Consider the following 14,344-nt stretch of genomic DNA (forward strand, 5'->3'; position numbering starts at 1 on the left):
TTAAGCCCGCTAGGAAGCGGCTACGGTTGGGAGTGCGCAGGCGCGATAATTCTCCTGATGCTGGTATAAGGAGGTAAATAGACGCCGTGACGTAAAAAAGAGGGTTGGACGTTATTAAGAAGAATGCGCATGCGCGGAAGTAAGCTGATGCTAATGCGTTACTATGCAACCCGATAAAGAAAAGAATGCGCACAATTATGTATTTTGAACGGAGGCATATGTGGTCGCATACTATTAATATGCTATGAGAGTAGGCGACTAGATGATGTTAATGAATGTAAAATAACAGGCTTGTCACTATAGTGACATAGAAACAGGAAATGGTCATGGGCATACACCCGCCCATCTTTATGAGGCGGGAACACACTAAAGAGTGCATGCTATAAAAAGCAGATAAATGAACAGCCCAGTGATGGCATTTTTCTCATGTAGGCATAACGCTGTACTCAGTACTCCCCTGATGATCTGTTTGGTGAAACGCGTAGGGAGAAGGGAGCGTCACATGGAGGAACCCATGAATGTATAGATTCGGGTGAGATCTTTCCATGATATACTAAATGACATAAAAAATCTGTAAAGGTGGTGAATTGTAGGATGCAAAGAGGAATGTCTTGATTTACACCTTGGTTATATATAATTACAGACTATTTATTATGCCATTCTTTAATTAGAGGTGATTATTTTATATAAGGCTGTCATTATGATATTTGTACAGGATCATTGTTAGTGATGACTATGGATGCTACACAGAAGTGGCACATAAAGGACAATAGATCTGTAAAATACATTTTTTTAGCACCATGAGAGTGTGTTTTTTTAAAACAAATTCACACGAAGCGGATACTCTGAGGGGGTGTCTATGGAGAGTTGGATAAAGACACCAAGGGTATACCGGTAGGGTGTTTAAAAATTTGGTCTTACCGCGTCAGATTGAGCGGTTTTTTGTAAGTGTTTGTCTTTTTGTACATGTACATTTTTTATGCATGGACTAAGTCCTTTTTAAATCTAATTTTTAATAAAGTAGATTAGTTTTATTTTTGGTATTTTTCTAGCTTGCTGGTGTAGATAGAGTCTTCTAGCTAGAAGATCACTTGCTGTTAATCTTGTTGATATAGGCAATGGCAGGTTTTTTGACTACAGGCATTGATACAAACATATGGATTACAGAGGCTAAAGAGGTATTCTCTGATAAGGTGTTTACACAAAAAAGATATACTCCGACATATAGTGCAGCTTTTAAGGAACTTGATAAAACCTATAGAGATCAGATAGCCTCATGGTGGGAGGTTCAGAGTTTAGAAAATTACATACGGTCAGGTATTGTACGTCGTCATCTGAGGATTACCCTCACCCCAGGGTTTAGGTATAGGAGCACGTCCTTACTCACTAAGTGGGAAAAGGAAGCAACAGAAAGTTCGATCAGATTTATGAGACTCCTCTTAGAGGAAGAAAAAAGTAATCTTAATAAACTTACAGAATCCCTGAGAGATCAGATTGAGATCACGAAAAAGTATTCGGGTGAGTCTGATTTTACGGTAAAAGAGGTCAATTTACAGAATACTCTAGAAAAATTTCAGTATCATCTGAAAGAGAAGAAACATAAGTTGTATAATAGGGATCTCCAAGAATTCAGAGACAACAAAGCCTACTCAGTACAAGTGGTCAGAAATAACAGATCAGCAGAAACTGATATATCCTCATCTGAGGCAGAATTTTCTGACACTGAGAGTAGATCTAGGCATTTCAGAGGTAGAGGAAGAGGAGGACAAAGAGGTAAATTTAATAGAGGCTCCCATAAGAGGTCACCGAAGAGGGATTTTTTAGATCTAAGTTATCCATTAAGGAACCGCCTAAATCCCCACAGCGGACCAGAGGGCCAGAGGTAATCAACCTATCCCAACGCCCCCTAACTGAAACTGAGATGTGTGTACTTAGTAAAGGCCTGTCGTTTGTACCAACATCAGACATAGACATTTTTGAAACTGTAAAAGATCTACATCTGTTTGCCCGCAAGCTAAAATGGAAAAAGCATTTCTCTAAACTAGATCAGAGGTTTTCGCAAGAGCTGGGTATTTCTGAAGAGCTATTACAAGATGTACGGTTTCTGTTTCACCTGGGGGATATTGATCCCAACCTGAAAGGTGAGGGTCCATTTACAGATCTAAAGAAAAAGAGTACGGTTATGCCCCCTCCCACAGGTGATGTCAATTCAATTGATATTTTTGTTAATCTTGTTACAAATGATTTGATGAAATCAGGAGATCTTTTAAATTCAAGATCATATAACTTAGGGAAAGAAGAGATGGAAAGCCTAAAGAGACTTGAAAATGACAGCAGTATTATTATTAAAAGCTCCGATAAAGGAGGAAATATAGTTGTCATGGATACATCTAAATATAAGAAAATGTGTCTTTCTATATTGGAGGATAAGTTGAGTTATGAGAAGCTATCATCAAACCCTGTAGTGAGCCTATCTGATGCTCTTAAGACACTAGTCAATGAAGGCCTGGACTCCGAGGTGATTGACAAGAAAGAAAAAGACTTCTTGATTCCTTTGCATCCTACTATGGCGACGTTTTATTGTCTCCCGAAAATCCATAAGGGTATGACTCCTCTGAAAGGTCGACCTATAGTGGCAGGTATCAATAGTGTGACTCAGAATTTGGGAATATACATTGATCGGATTCTAAGACCATTTGTAATGAATTTGAGCTCGTATATTAGAGACACAGGCGATCTTTTATGTAAACTAGATGGCATATACTTAGAGAAAGACATGATTTTTGGGAGTATAGATGTGGAGGCTTTGTACTCCTCGATTCCCCACAACAAAGGCCTTATGGCCGTAGAATATTATCTTAAGTCCCGAGGACGTTTCTTTGTGAAACACAATGATTTTGTTTTAAAGGCTTTGGAATTTTGCCTTACAAATAATGTCTTTCTCTTTGGAAATAAGTATTTCCACCAGCTCAGGGGCACTGCAATGGGTTGCCCTTGTGCGCCCACTTATGCAAATTTGCTCCTGGGCTGGTGGGAAGAAAAAATTGTGTTTAATGACACGAATTCTCGACATGATAGCGTAGCCCTTTGGCTACGCTATATTGATGATATCTTCGTGATATGGAAAAACACAAAATCTGAGTTTATTTCCTTTGTCAATGACCTCAATTGTAACGATTTAGGCCTTAGATTTACATATGAGGTACATGAATCAGAAATGAGATTTCTAGATGTGCTCGTTAAAAAGGGAATTGATGGAACTTTAGAAACGAGCAATTATAGGAAACTAACAGCTACTAACTCACTTCTAAGATGGGAGAGCAGTCACCCCCTTCCACAAAAAAGAGGGATACCCAAGGGACAATACTTGAGGTTACGCCGTAATTGTTCGAACCCTCAGAAATTTAAAGAACAAGCTGATGATATGAGGGAAAGGTTTCAGGAGAGAGGATACCCAGATCATGTTCTAAGGGCCGCTTATGAGGAATCTATTACAAGAGATCGTAAAGAACTATTAAGGAAAGTAGAAAGAAAAGAAGATAAAGAGGTCACACGTTTCATTACTAGGTTTTCGAATGGATCAGAAAAATTTAAAGAAATTTTAGAAAGACATTGGCCAATTCTCAAAATGGATATGGATATAGAGAAAACCTTAGGTTCTAAACCACAAGTAACATACAAAAAGAACAAATCTATAAAAGATAGACTAATGCACAGTCACTTCAGAGAGACTCAAACACGTACTTGGTTAGAAGGAGAGGTTAAAGGATGCTATAGGTGTGGTAACTGTGTTGCATGTCAGTCAGTAACACAAGGGAAAACCTTTAGGAGTACGAACAATAAGAAAGTTTATACTATTAGACAGTTTATAAATTGTCGAACTACTGGAGTAATTTACAAGGCAACGTGTATATGTGGGATTGAATATATAGGGAAAACAAGAAGGGAATTCAGGAAGAGAATACGTGAACATGTTGGTGATGTGGTGAACCAAAGAGATACAGCTATAGCTAACCACATCAATAGGATACATCAGGGTGATCATAGCAAAATTCAATTTGTTGGGATCGAGAAAGTTCCTTACCCCCATAGAGGGGGTGATTGGGACAAAGCGATCCTCCAAAGGGAAAGTAGGTGGATTTTTTGGCTGAGAACACTCCAACCAACAGGCCTCAATGACCAATTATCTTTCATGGCTTTTTTGTAAACTAATTAACCCATATGCAATGAGATGGAGCCCCGGAGGACAAGCTCCATTGTGCCCCACGTAAAGCCAGATCCCTGTATAGGGGTTGAAGGGTAGTGTGGTTACTCAGGAGGGAATCCTAAAGGAGCTATACTTCTCTATTGGGTTATGTTCCCTTTTTTTGTTTGTTTAAACACGGAGTTAATACCTTAGGAATTAAATGGAATAGGATTAAGAGAAGATAAGAAGTCTCTCTTGGATGTATCAAGTCTGAGCAAAATATTGTACATTGTCTTTAGTGATCGCTCGGGATAGTTGAGAGGATGTTTTAAGGGGATACTTAATGAAGTTTAATATCTTCAATATCCTGAAAGTCCTAAAACTGGATAGTAAATATTGAAATATGCCCAAAATGACTGTGAAACCCATTTCTTTAGAAGGGTAAGATTTATGCCTATAGGTTTAATTGAGGATTGGATAGTGAGCATTTACCTATAATTGGTGACCACAATGTGAAGCATTTATATGCCACTCATTTTGATGGCGGTATAGGTGCTCTCATGAAATAATCCTGTGATAGGAGGAATTTTTATACATTTATAAATCATAGTTTGCAAAGAAGCGGTTGTTTGTGGAGTGCGCAGGCGCGGTAAGGGGACTAGCGTGCACTAAGAAGTTAAAGCCTGCAAAGAAGCGGCTATGGTTGGGAGTGCGCAGGCGCGATAATTCCCCTGATGCTGATATAAGGAAGTAAATAGGCGCCGTGACGTAAAAAAGTGGGTTGAATGTTATAATGAAGATTGCGCATGTGCTAAAGTAAGATGACGACAATGCGTTACTAGGCAACCCGATAAGGAAAAGAATGCGCACGATTATATGTTCCTGTGATAGGAGGAACTTTCATGCATTAATAAATAATAGTTTGCAAAGAAGCGGGTGTTTATGGAGTGCGCAGGCACAGTAAGGGGATTAGCGTGCACTGAGAAGTTTAAGCCCGCTAGGAAGCGGCTACGGTTGGGAGTGCGCAGGCGCGATAATTCTCCTGATGCTGGTATAAGGAGGTAAATAGACGCCGTGACGTAAAAAAGAGGGTTGGACGTTATTAAGAAGAATGCGCATGCGCGGAAGTAAGCTGATGCTAATGCGTTACTATGCAACCCGATAAAGAAAAGAATGCGCACAATTATGTATTTTGAACGGAGGCATATGTGGTCGCATACTATTAATATGCTATGAGAGTAGGCGACTAGATGATGTTAATGAATGTAAAATAACAGGCTTGTCACTATAGTGACATAGAAACAGGAAATGGTCATGGGCATACACCCGCCCATCTTTATGAGGCGGGAACACACTAAAGAGTGCATGCTATAAAAAGCAGATAAATGAACAGCCCAGTGATGGCATTTTTCTCATGTAGGCATAACGCTGTACTCAGTACTCCCCTGATGATCTGTTTGGTGAAACGCGTAGGGAGAAGGGAGCGTCACATGGAGGAACCCATGAATGTATAGATTCGGGTGAGATCTTTCCATGATATACTAAATGACATAAAAAATCTGTAAAGGTGGTGAATTGTAGGATGCAAAGAGGAATGTCTTGATTTACACCTTGGTTATATATAATTACAAACTATTTATTATGCCATTCTTTAATTAGAGGTGATTATTTTATATAAGGCTGTCATTATGATATTTGTACAGGATCATTGTTAGTGATGACTATGGATGCTACACAGAAGTGGCACATAAAGGACAATAGATCTGTAAAATACATTTTTTTAGCACCATGAGAGTGTGTTTTTTTAAAACAAATTCACACGAAGCGGATACTCTGAGGGGGTGTCTATGGAGAGTTGGATAAAGACACCAAGGGTATACCGGTAGGGTGTTTAAAAATTTGGTCTTACCGCGTCAGATTGAGCGGTTTTTTGTAAGTGTTTGTCTTTTTGTACATGTACATTTTTTATGCATGGACTAAGTCCTTTTTAAATCTAATTTTTAATAAAGTAGATTAGTTTTATCTACTGGAAAACTATATATAGCGTGTTCCTACAGCCCTTCTTTGACAGGTTGTAGAGGAGAAAGTGCAGGTTGGAGAGAAGAGCAAGTTGGCGAAGATGGATGTTGTGATTGGAAATATTTTGAAGAATTTGGCGGATTTTATAGCGGAGGCGAATCGTTTGAGGGTGATTGTTCTGGAGAAGGAGAGAGCGAGACAGCAGCGCATCAGGCATCGTAGACGACGTTTGTGGATCCACCCCATCACAGCCAAGAGAATGACGCGTGGGGTCTATTCTACACTCTGCATGGACCTTCGATGAAACCCGGATACATTTTTTGGATATGTTCGGATGAAAATGGAGAATTTTGATTACTTGGTGGAGCGCATTGCACACCTCATAAGAAAAGCGGACACCTATTGCCGCTTCTCTGTTTCACCCGCAGAGCGTCTGATGGTGACTTTAAGGTAAGCCACATTTATTGGATGTGATCGCATCAGAGCACACTTTCACTGCAATATTGTTGGTGGTAGTTTGTATCTCCAAGTGTTATAGCTGAGTTTTGGTATGTAATGCTATGATTTAAAACTAATTGATTGTTTTTTAATTCCCCACAGATTTCTTGCAACTGGAGAATCCCTTTCGTCACTGCATTTCCAGTACAGACTCGGGATTTCCACCATATCTGGAATAGTGAAGTACACATGCCGTGCACTGTGGGACTCCTTAGCTGAAGAGTTTTTACCAGAGCCCACAACAGAGAGGTGGATTGAAATTGCTGACAAGTTTCAACAGATATGTCAGTTTCCCAACTGCTTGGGCGCTGTGGACGGGAAACATATCCGCATTGTAAAGCCAGCCGGATCGGGATTGGAATATTTCAATTACAAGAAATATTTTTCAATTGTCCTCATGGCCATCACTGACGCGGAATACAAATTTATTGCTGTTGATATTGGGGCCTATGGCCGCTCCAATGACTCTCAAGTTTTCAAACTGTCTGCCATGGGGCGTAAACTGTTTGGAAACACCTTCCAGTTCCCACCACCTAGACCGCTGCCGCAAACATCTGGTCCACCTATGCCATTTGTCTGTGTAGGGGATGAAGCCTTCCAGCTGTCAGAACACCTTTTGAAACTGTACTCTAGCAGGGGATTGACAAGACCAAAACGCATTTTTAATTACCGCCTCACAAGAGCAAGAAGAATGGTTGAATGTACCTTTGGTATTCTGACAGCCAAATGGCGGGTCCTATTGACTGCGATCAACCTCAAGACAGAAACTGTTGACGAGGTGATCAAAGCTTGCGTGGTACTCCACAATTTTGTTATCTGCAAGGAACCCATTTCCATTGAGGACACCTCTGAAGAAACCACCTTGCAAGATTACCATGACATTACCACTAGAAGTTCTGTGACGGTTTCAGTAATGAGGGACAATTTTGCACTATACTTTATGTCACCTCAAGGCAGAGTACACTGGCAGGATGACAGAGTGTGAAAGATTTGTGCCCTAACCAAACTTGTGTACCTTCTGTACCAACAGTATATACCTTTGCCAACCAAAGTTGGCTATCTTGTCATGGTCTCTATTTTTAGCTTTAGGCCACAGGTGTGCACCTGGTTGTGTTTTATGCAAAGTATTTCACCTTTTAACAAAAGTTGTGTACATTGTTAGGAAATCACCAACAATAAACACAACTTTTTAGGTGAAATACTTTGCTTCAAACACAACCAGGAACACAACTGTGGCAAAAAGCTAAAATTTACCCACAGTTATATACCTGGTTTTGAATACCTTTTTACCTTTTAAATACCCTGTATTTAACCTTTTTTTTTAAACAGAAAGAAATGACAGACAACCAGTGTAAACAATAATTTAACTTTTATTTAAAATATTTTTTTTTTGTAAACTGTTTTTAAAGTTAAAAAAAACTTTTTTAATAAAGGTTTGAAACCAACTGGGCATTTTTATTACAAAACACATCATAAATCTGTGTAGTGTGGGGTGGAAATACTGCTGGAGGGGCTGCGGAACACTTCGACAATGGGAGTGTGGAGAGAGGACTGGGATCGTGGTGGGGAAGGAACAGTTAGAGGTGATGGTGTGGAAAAAGCTACAGAATGGGTGGACATGTGGGAGGCAGAAGAGGTGGTGGGCGGTGGAGTGGAGGGTTGGGCAGGGACTGTAGGAGCAGATGATGTTGATGGAAAGTTGTATGGGGAAGGAGTTTGGTACGGGGAAGGAGTTTGGTACGGGGAAGGAGTTTGGTACGGGGCAGGTTGCTGGAAGTGGGGAGATGTCTGGTACTGGGGAGGTTGCTGGTACTGGGCAGGTTGCTGGTATGTAATAGGAGGGGGAGGATGGAAAGTGGCTGGAGGGGGTGCAGATGTAATAGGAGGGGGAGGATGGAAAGTGGCTGGAGGGGGTGCAGGTGGAGGAACTACAGTGGTGGGAGGTGGAGGTTGGGAGGTAACCTGCTGTAGAGCACCGTGGCACGAATGCATTACATGCATCTGCTGGGTAGGAGATAGTGTTGCCATGCGCTCCACAACAGACCTGAAAAAGGTGTGGTTTGGCGAAGATCTTGCTTCTGAATGCATGGTTTGCAGAAGTGTCTTCACCTCCAGAATGCTGGAGTTGATCTGCTGAAAGCCTGCGGAGATTTGCTCTGACAAGACTTTTAGACAGTTCTGGAAAGATGCATTCAGACGCAAGAACTCTGGCGCATAACTCTTTTCCTGACCCCTCTGCCACTGCCGCCCAGTACCCGCAGGTGTACTAGAGGTGGCAGGGGCAGAAGGGTGGGGTAAAGGGAAAGCGATCTCCTCACCAGCAGCTTCATGTAATGTAGGCGGCCACGATGCTCCTGTGCTGGTGGATGGGACAGATGGGTCGAATGTGTGGGAAGGCTGGGAAGGTGCAGATGTACCGGGGCGGTCAAAGTGTCCCTCGGTGCCGGTCTCCTCAGGGATCGCCTCAGAAGGGTCCAATCGTGCAGGCTCCCGAGTGCTGCTCACCGTGCTGTGGAATAAAGAGAAAAAAAAACAATTAAAATAGTGACATGGTATGGCCCTGGCTGAAAAAAAAAAGTTACATCTAAACATTTTTTTGTCACATGTGGTGTGTAATATTTACCTTCTGGTGAGCATTGTCTCCCGGAGGAACGACAGGGCTCGTGCGTACTTGTACTTGCTCCTGCGTCCTCCAGATCCACTCGGGGCCCGCATCTCTTTATTGAACTCCTTCTTGAAACGATCCCTCACAGACCGCCACCGCTTCACAATTCTCTCCCCTGAAACGAGAAAGGACAAAGTGGTTAGTATACAACATCAGTGTTTCCCAAACTCCAGTCCTCATGGTCCCCAGGGGTCATGTTTTCAGGATTTCCAAAGTAAATAGAAATCCTGAACACATGATCCGTGGGGACCACGAGGACTGGAGTTCGGGAAACACTGGTTTAAATCAAGCAACCGGTACTGTATATACTTACGCTCTTTAATCTGGGCCCGAGCTTCAAGGTCCTCCCAGCGGTCCACAAGGAGCGAACAGATTTCCTCCCAGAGTCGTCGGGTAACGATAAGGTCAGCGTGGCGGCGGTCAGCCATATTCCAGAGCGGCTCCCTTTCTCTGACGAGATCGATGAGGTGGTTCACATCAATCCCTCCATCCTCACCGTCAGAGTCGGGAGCACGCTGTGAAGGCTGTTAAAGAAAAAGACAAAAATAACATAATTAGCCTCCACAAAAGAAATGAAATAAAAAGTGCAAAAAAAACAAAGCAAAAATATTTATACTTACACGCTGGTGACCGCCGCGTTGCTGTCGCCGACGACCCCAGGAGGCACTGCGAGGACCTCTTGGCCGAGCACCAGATTGGGAAGACTAGAGAAGAAAACAAAAAATGTTATGTCTTTGGATGTAGGCATTTGTTTGCTGTGTGTGGTCTGCAGAACATTGTTTTCTATGTGTTGTGTGTAGTGTGATGTTGTGTTTCTGCGTTTGATGCAAAAAACTTACCAATTGTGAGCCCACTCCAAGTGTCTGTCCACCTCTTCCTTCTTCTTCTGGGAGCTCCTCTTCATCTTGTGATTCCTGTTTTGAAATAAAAGGCAATGAATAGACATATATTACAGAGATGATGGATTTTGGAAATAAAAACTTACCGTCAAACGCTGACGATGCGAGGGAGGGCTCCCAGAAGAAGATGTGCTGTCTTCCTCATGGCCAGACTCCATGGCTGTGGGTGGTGTTCCTGCTGCTGCCGCCATTGCTGCTGCTGCTGCATCTATTGGGCGGCTGTTGAATAAAGAGAAACAAAGGGCCAATGAATATCTTGATATTCCATAGCCCTAGTTTGGAGGAATGGGGGATTTGATAATTACCGTCTCTCATCTGCTGCTGGACTCCCCTCCCGTTGTTCAGCATGCTGCTCCATTTGGGGTGGTGCTGATGGTGCTGCTGCAGATGTCTGCTGCCTTCTCCTGCTCCTGGTTCTTGGCTTGGGTGTCATGTTGGGTGTGGCTGAGGGTCCCACTGTCTTGCTTTTATATATGTCTTGTGGGCAGAGCTACTGAGCATGCTCAGACCAAAAAAAACGGATCCGGCCACCGGATCCGGCTGTCGCCGGATCAGGCGCATTGCGGCGCTCATAGGCTTTCATTGTATGAAAAAGCCGGACAAGCCGGATCCGGCGTGTCCGGCTTTTTCGCCGGAGACAAAAAACGTTACAGTAGTCATTTTTTCCAGACGCCGGATCGCGTCACATTGCCGGATCCGGCGAAAATCGGATGAAACGCATGGACATCCGGCTCGATCCGGCTCTAATGCAAGTCAATGGGGGGGAAACCGGATCCGGCATTGCATTTCGCCGGATCCGGTTTTTGTCAAAAGCGCCGGATCGCGCCTGACGGCGAAAACCTGATGTGTGAAAGAGGCCTTAGACATCTTAGTCAATAAGAAGCTAAATTGGAGTGCCCAGTAGAGTTGAGTGAAACGGGTCGAAAAATTTCAAAAGTCGCCGACTTTTGGCAAAGTCGGGTTTCATGAAACGAAACCCGACCCTAGGATGAGGTCGGCCACAAGGTCGGCGACTTAAGTGCCAAAGTCGCGTTTCAAAAGTTTGTTTTGCGCTCTTTTTCAGCCAATCAGGATCCACGGACACTGTGGGCAACGTGATGACATAGCCAGGGGTCACCACCATCTTTCAGAAGGGCATGCAAGTGATTGGCTTGCTTTGGTGGGCGTCACAGGGGGTATAAAAGGGCGTGCACACCGACCGCCATGTTACTCATTCTGATCTCAGAATAGGGAGAGCTGCTGCTGCTGCTGATTTTGTAGGGAGAGTGTTAGGCAGGGAAGAAGACACCAAAAACTGCTTCTGCTGCTAGCGATTTTGCCTGTACAACACACCAGTCACTGTGTGTGCAGTGCAAGTGGAGGCTATATTTTGCTGGATCAGCGGTGTTGGTTGTTAGGCTGCCTTCTAAGGCTTCCTGACGGCTGCATTGCTGTTTACCCACTGCTCTGCAAACTGCTTTTTTAAAAGCCATCCCAATTTTTTTTTTGTCCTGGTGAGGTACTGAGCGTGCATTTTTTCACACCATACAGCGGTGACACTCCTCACACAGTACCGTGTAACAGCTGTTATCACAGCCACAGTGAAGCTATCTGTGTGTCACTCTGTAAGGATAAGTCGAGGACATGTTCCGTTCTTACAGACCTGCACCTTCTAGTTTTGTCTAGCTTTCAAACAGTTAAATATATTTGCTGTTTGATCACATTCAAAACTATAGAGAGACAGCATGTGTCAGTCCGTATACTTAAAAAACACGGAGCTTGACAATTTTACGTACACCGGACAGCCGTGTACGTGCACGCTCCTCTCTCAGTACCATGTAACGGCTGTTATCACGGCCACAGTGAAGCTATCTGTGTGTCGCTCTGTAAGGATAAGTCGAGGACATGTTCCGTTCTTACAGACCTGCACCTTCTAGTTTTGTCTAGCTTTCAAACAGTTAAATATATTTGCTGTTTGATCACATTCAAAACTATAGAGAGACAGCATGTGTCAGTCCGTATACTTAAAAAACATGGAGCTTGACAATTTTACGTACACCGGACAGCCGTGTACGTGCACGCTCCTCTCTCAGTACCATGTAACGGCTGTTATCACGGCCACAGTGAAGCTATCTGTGTGTCGCTCTGTAAGGATAAGTCGAGGACATGTTCCGTTCTTACAGACCTGCACCTTCTAGTTTTGTCTAGTTTTCAAACAGTTAAATATATTTGGTGTTTGATCACATTCAAAACTATAGAGAGACAGCGTGTGTCAGTCCGTATACTTAAAAAACATGGAGCTTGACAATTTTACGTACACCGGACAGCTGTCTACGTGCACGCTCCTCTCTCAGTACAGTGTAACGGCTGTTATCACGGCCACAGTGAAGCTATCTGTGTGTCGCTCTGTAAGGATAAGTCGAGGACATGTTCCGTTCTTACAGACCTGCACCTTCTAGTTTTGTCTAGCTTTCAAACAGTTAAATATATTTGCTGTTTGATCACATTCAAAACTATAGAGAGACAGCGTGTGTCAGTCCGTATACTTAAAAAACATGGAGCTTGACAATTTTACGTACACCGGACAGCCGTGTACGTGCACGCTCCTCTCTCAGTACCGTGTAACGGCTGTTATCACGGCCACAGTGAAGCTATCTGTGTGTTGCTCAGTAAGGATAAGTCGAGGACTTGTTCCGTTCTTACAGACCTACACTCTAGGGAGATTCCTATTCTGCCCAATTCTATATACACCTTGTAGTTTGTCATACACTAGCCAATTTCTGCCTGTGACATGTGACATAGCGCTGTGATATTCAGTAGGCCTCACACAATCCAAAAGTGTCCAGTGTCCACAAGTGTGTGCTGAAATTCAAAATCTCCGTTATCTTCTAGTGACATTTTTCACACCTGTGACATCAAGCCTGTGACATAGCGCTGTGATATTCAGTGGGCCTCACACAATCCAAAAGTGTCCATTGTCCACAAGTGTGTGCAGAAATTCAAAATCTCCGTTATCCTCTAGTGACATTTTTCACACCTGCGACATTGAGCCTGTGACATAGCGCTGTGATATTCAGTGGGCCTCACACAATCCAAAAGTGTCCAGTGTCCACAAGTGTGTTCAGAAATTCAAAATCTCCGTTATCCTCTAGTGACATTTTTCACACCTGCGACATCGAGCCTGTGACATAGCACTGTGATATTCAGTGGGCCTCACACAATCCAAAAGTGTCCAGTGTCCACAAGTGTGTGCAGAAATTCAAAATCTCCCCTGTCCTATAGACACCTTGTACCTTGGTTTACATTACTATATAGTTTGTTGGATTTTTTCTACATTTCTACCAAAAATGAGGAAGGCTGGTGGAAGAGGCCGTGGAATTGGACGGGGGTTGGCAGCTGGTAATGATGGTGTTGGTGGTGGATCTGATGGTAGTGGCAAAAAAGCAAAATAGGTCCGAATGCAGGAAGTGTTGAGCCTGCGTCATCGTCTGGCTCCACAAGGCCTCGAAGGCTTAGTTTTCTAGGAGTTGGCAAACCGCTTTTAAAGCCAGAGCTTCAGGAAAAAGTTTTGTCTTACATTGCTGACTCAGCCTCCAGCTCTATCGCCTCCTCTTCTGAAGTTGTAAAAAATAAAAGCACTGAGTCGTCATTGGAGGCTCATGTTCAAGAACCACACCTTTCCTTGTGTCCTTCACCCCAACCAAGATTGAAGGATGACGCAGGCCATACTACTGATTACTCCATGGAGCTGTTTTCACATACCATGCCTGGATTATCAAGTGAAATGGTGAATTACCCAGGCCAAGATGAATCTGACATGGAGTGCACTGATGCACAGCCACTGATAAATGATTCTGCTGGTACATTCAGTCAGAGCACTACATTGTCCTAGCAGTGTACAGAGCCAGATTCTGACCCTGATGAGACTCAGGTGCCCCTTCCCGCACTCTATACCACCATACACGGTGACACAGAGGAAGGTGCACATGACATTGAAGAGGAGGTGATGGATGACCCAGTTGTTGACCCAGATTGGCATCCATTGGGGGAAGAGGGTGCTGCTTCCAATAGCTCAGATGAGGAGGAGCATCCACAGCA

At 43.3% G+C, this 14,344-nt stretch overlaps 1 long non-coding RNA gene across 1 annotated transcript in view; it reads left to right on the forward strand.

Moving 5' to 3' along the window:
- Nucleotides 1-14,344, forward strand: part of LOC141078423 (uncharacterized) — a 116,656-nt gene that overhangs the window by 50,163 nt on the left and 52,149 nt on the right. The gene's annotated exons all lie outside the window — the stretch shown is intronic.

The sequence above is a fragment of the Dendrobates tinctorius genome, unplaced genomic scaffold (genome assembly GCF_039654945.1).
Source record: "Dendrobates tinctorius isolate UK_male_01 unplaced genomic scaffold, ASM3965494v1 ptg000559l, whole genome shotgun sequence".
Lineage (NCBI taxonomy): Eukaryota > Metazoa > Chordata > Amphibia > Anura > Dendrobatidae > Dendrobates > Dendrobates tinctorius.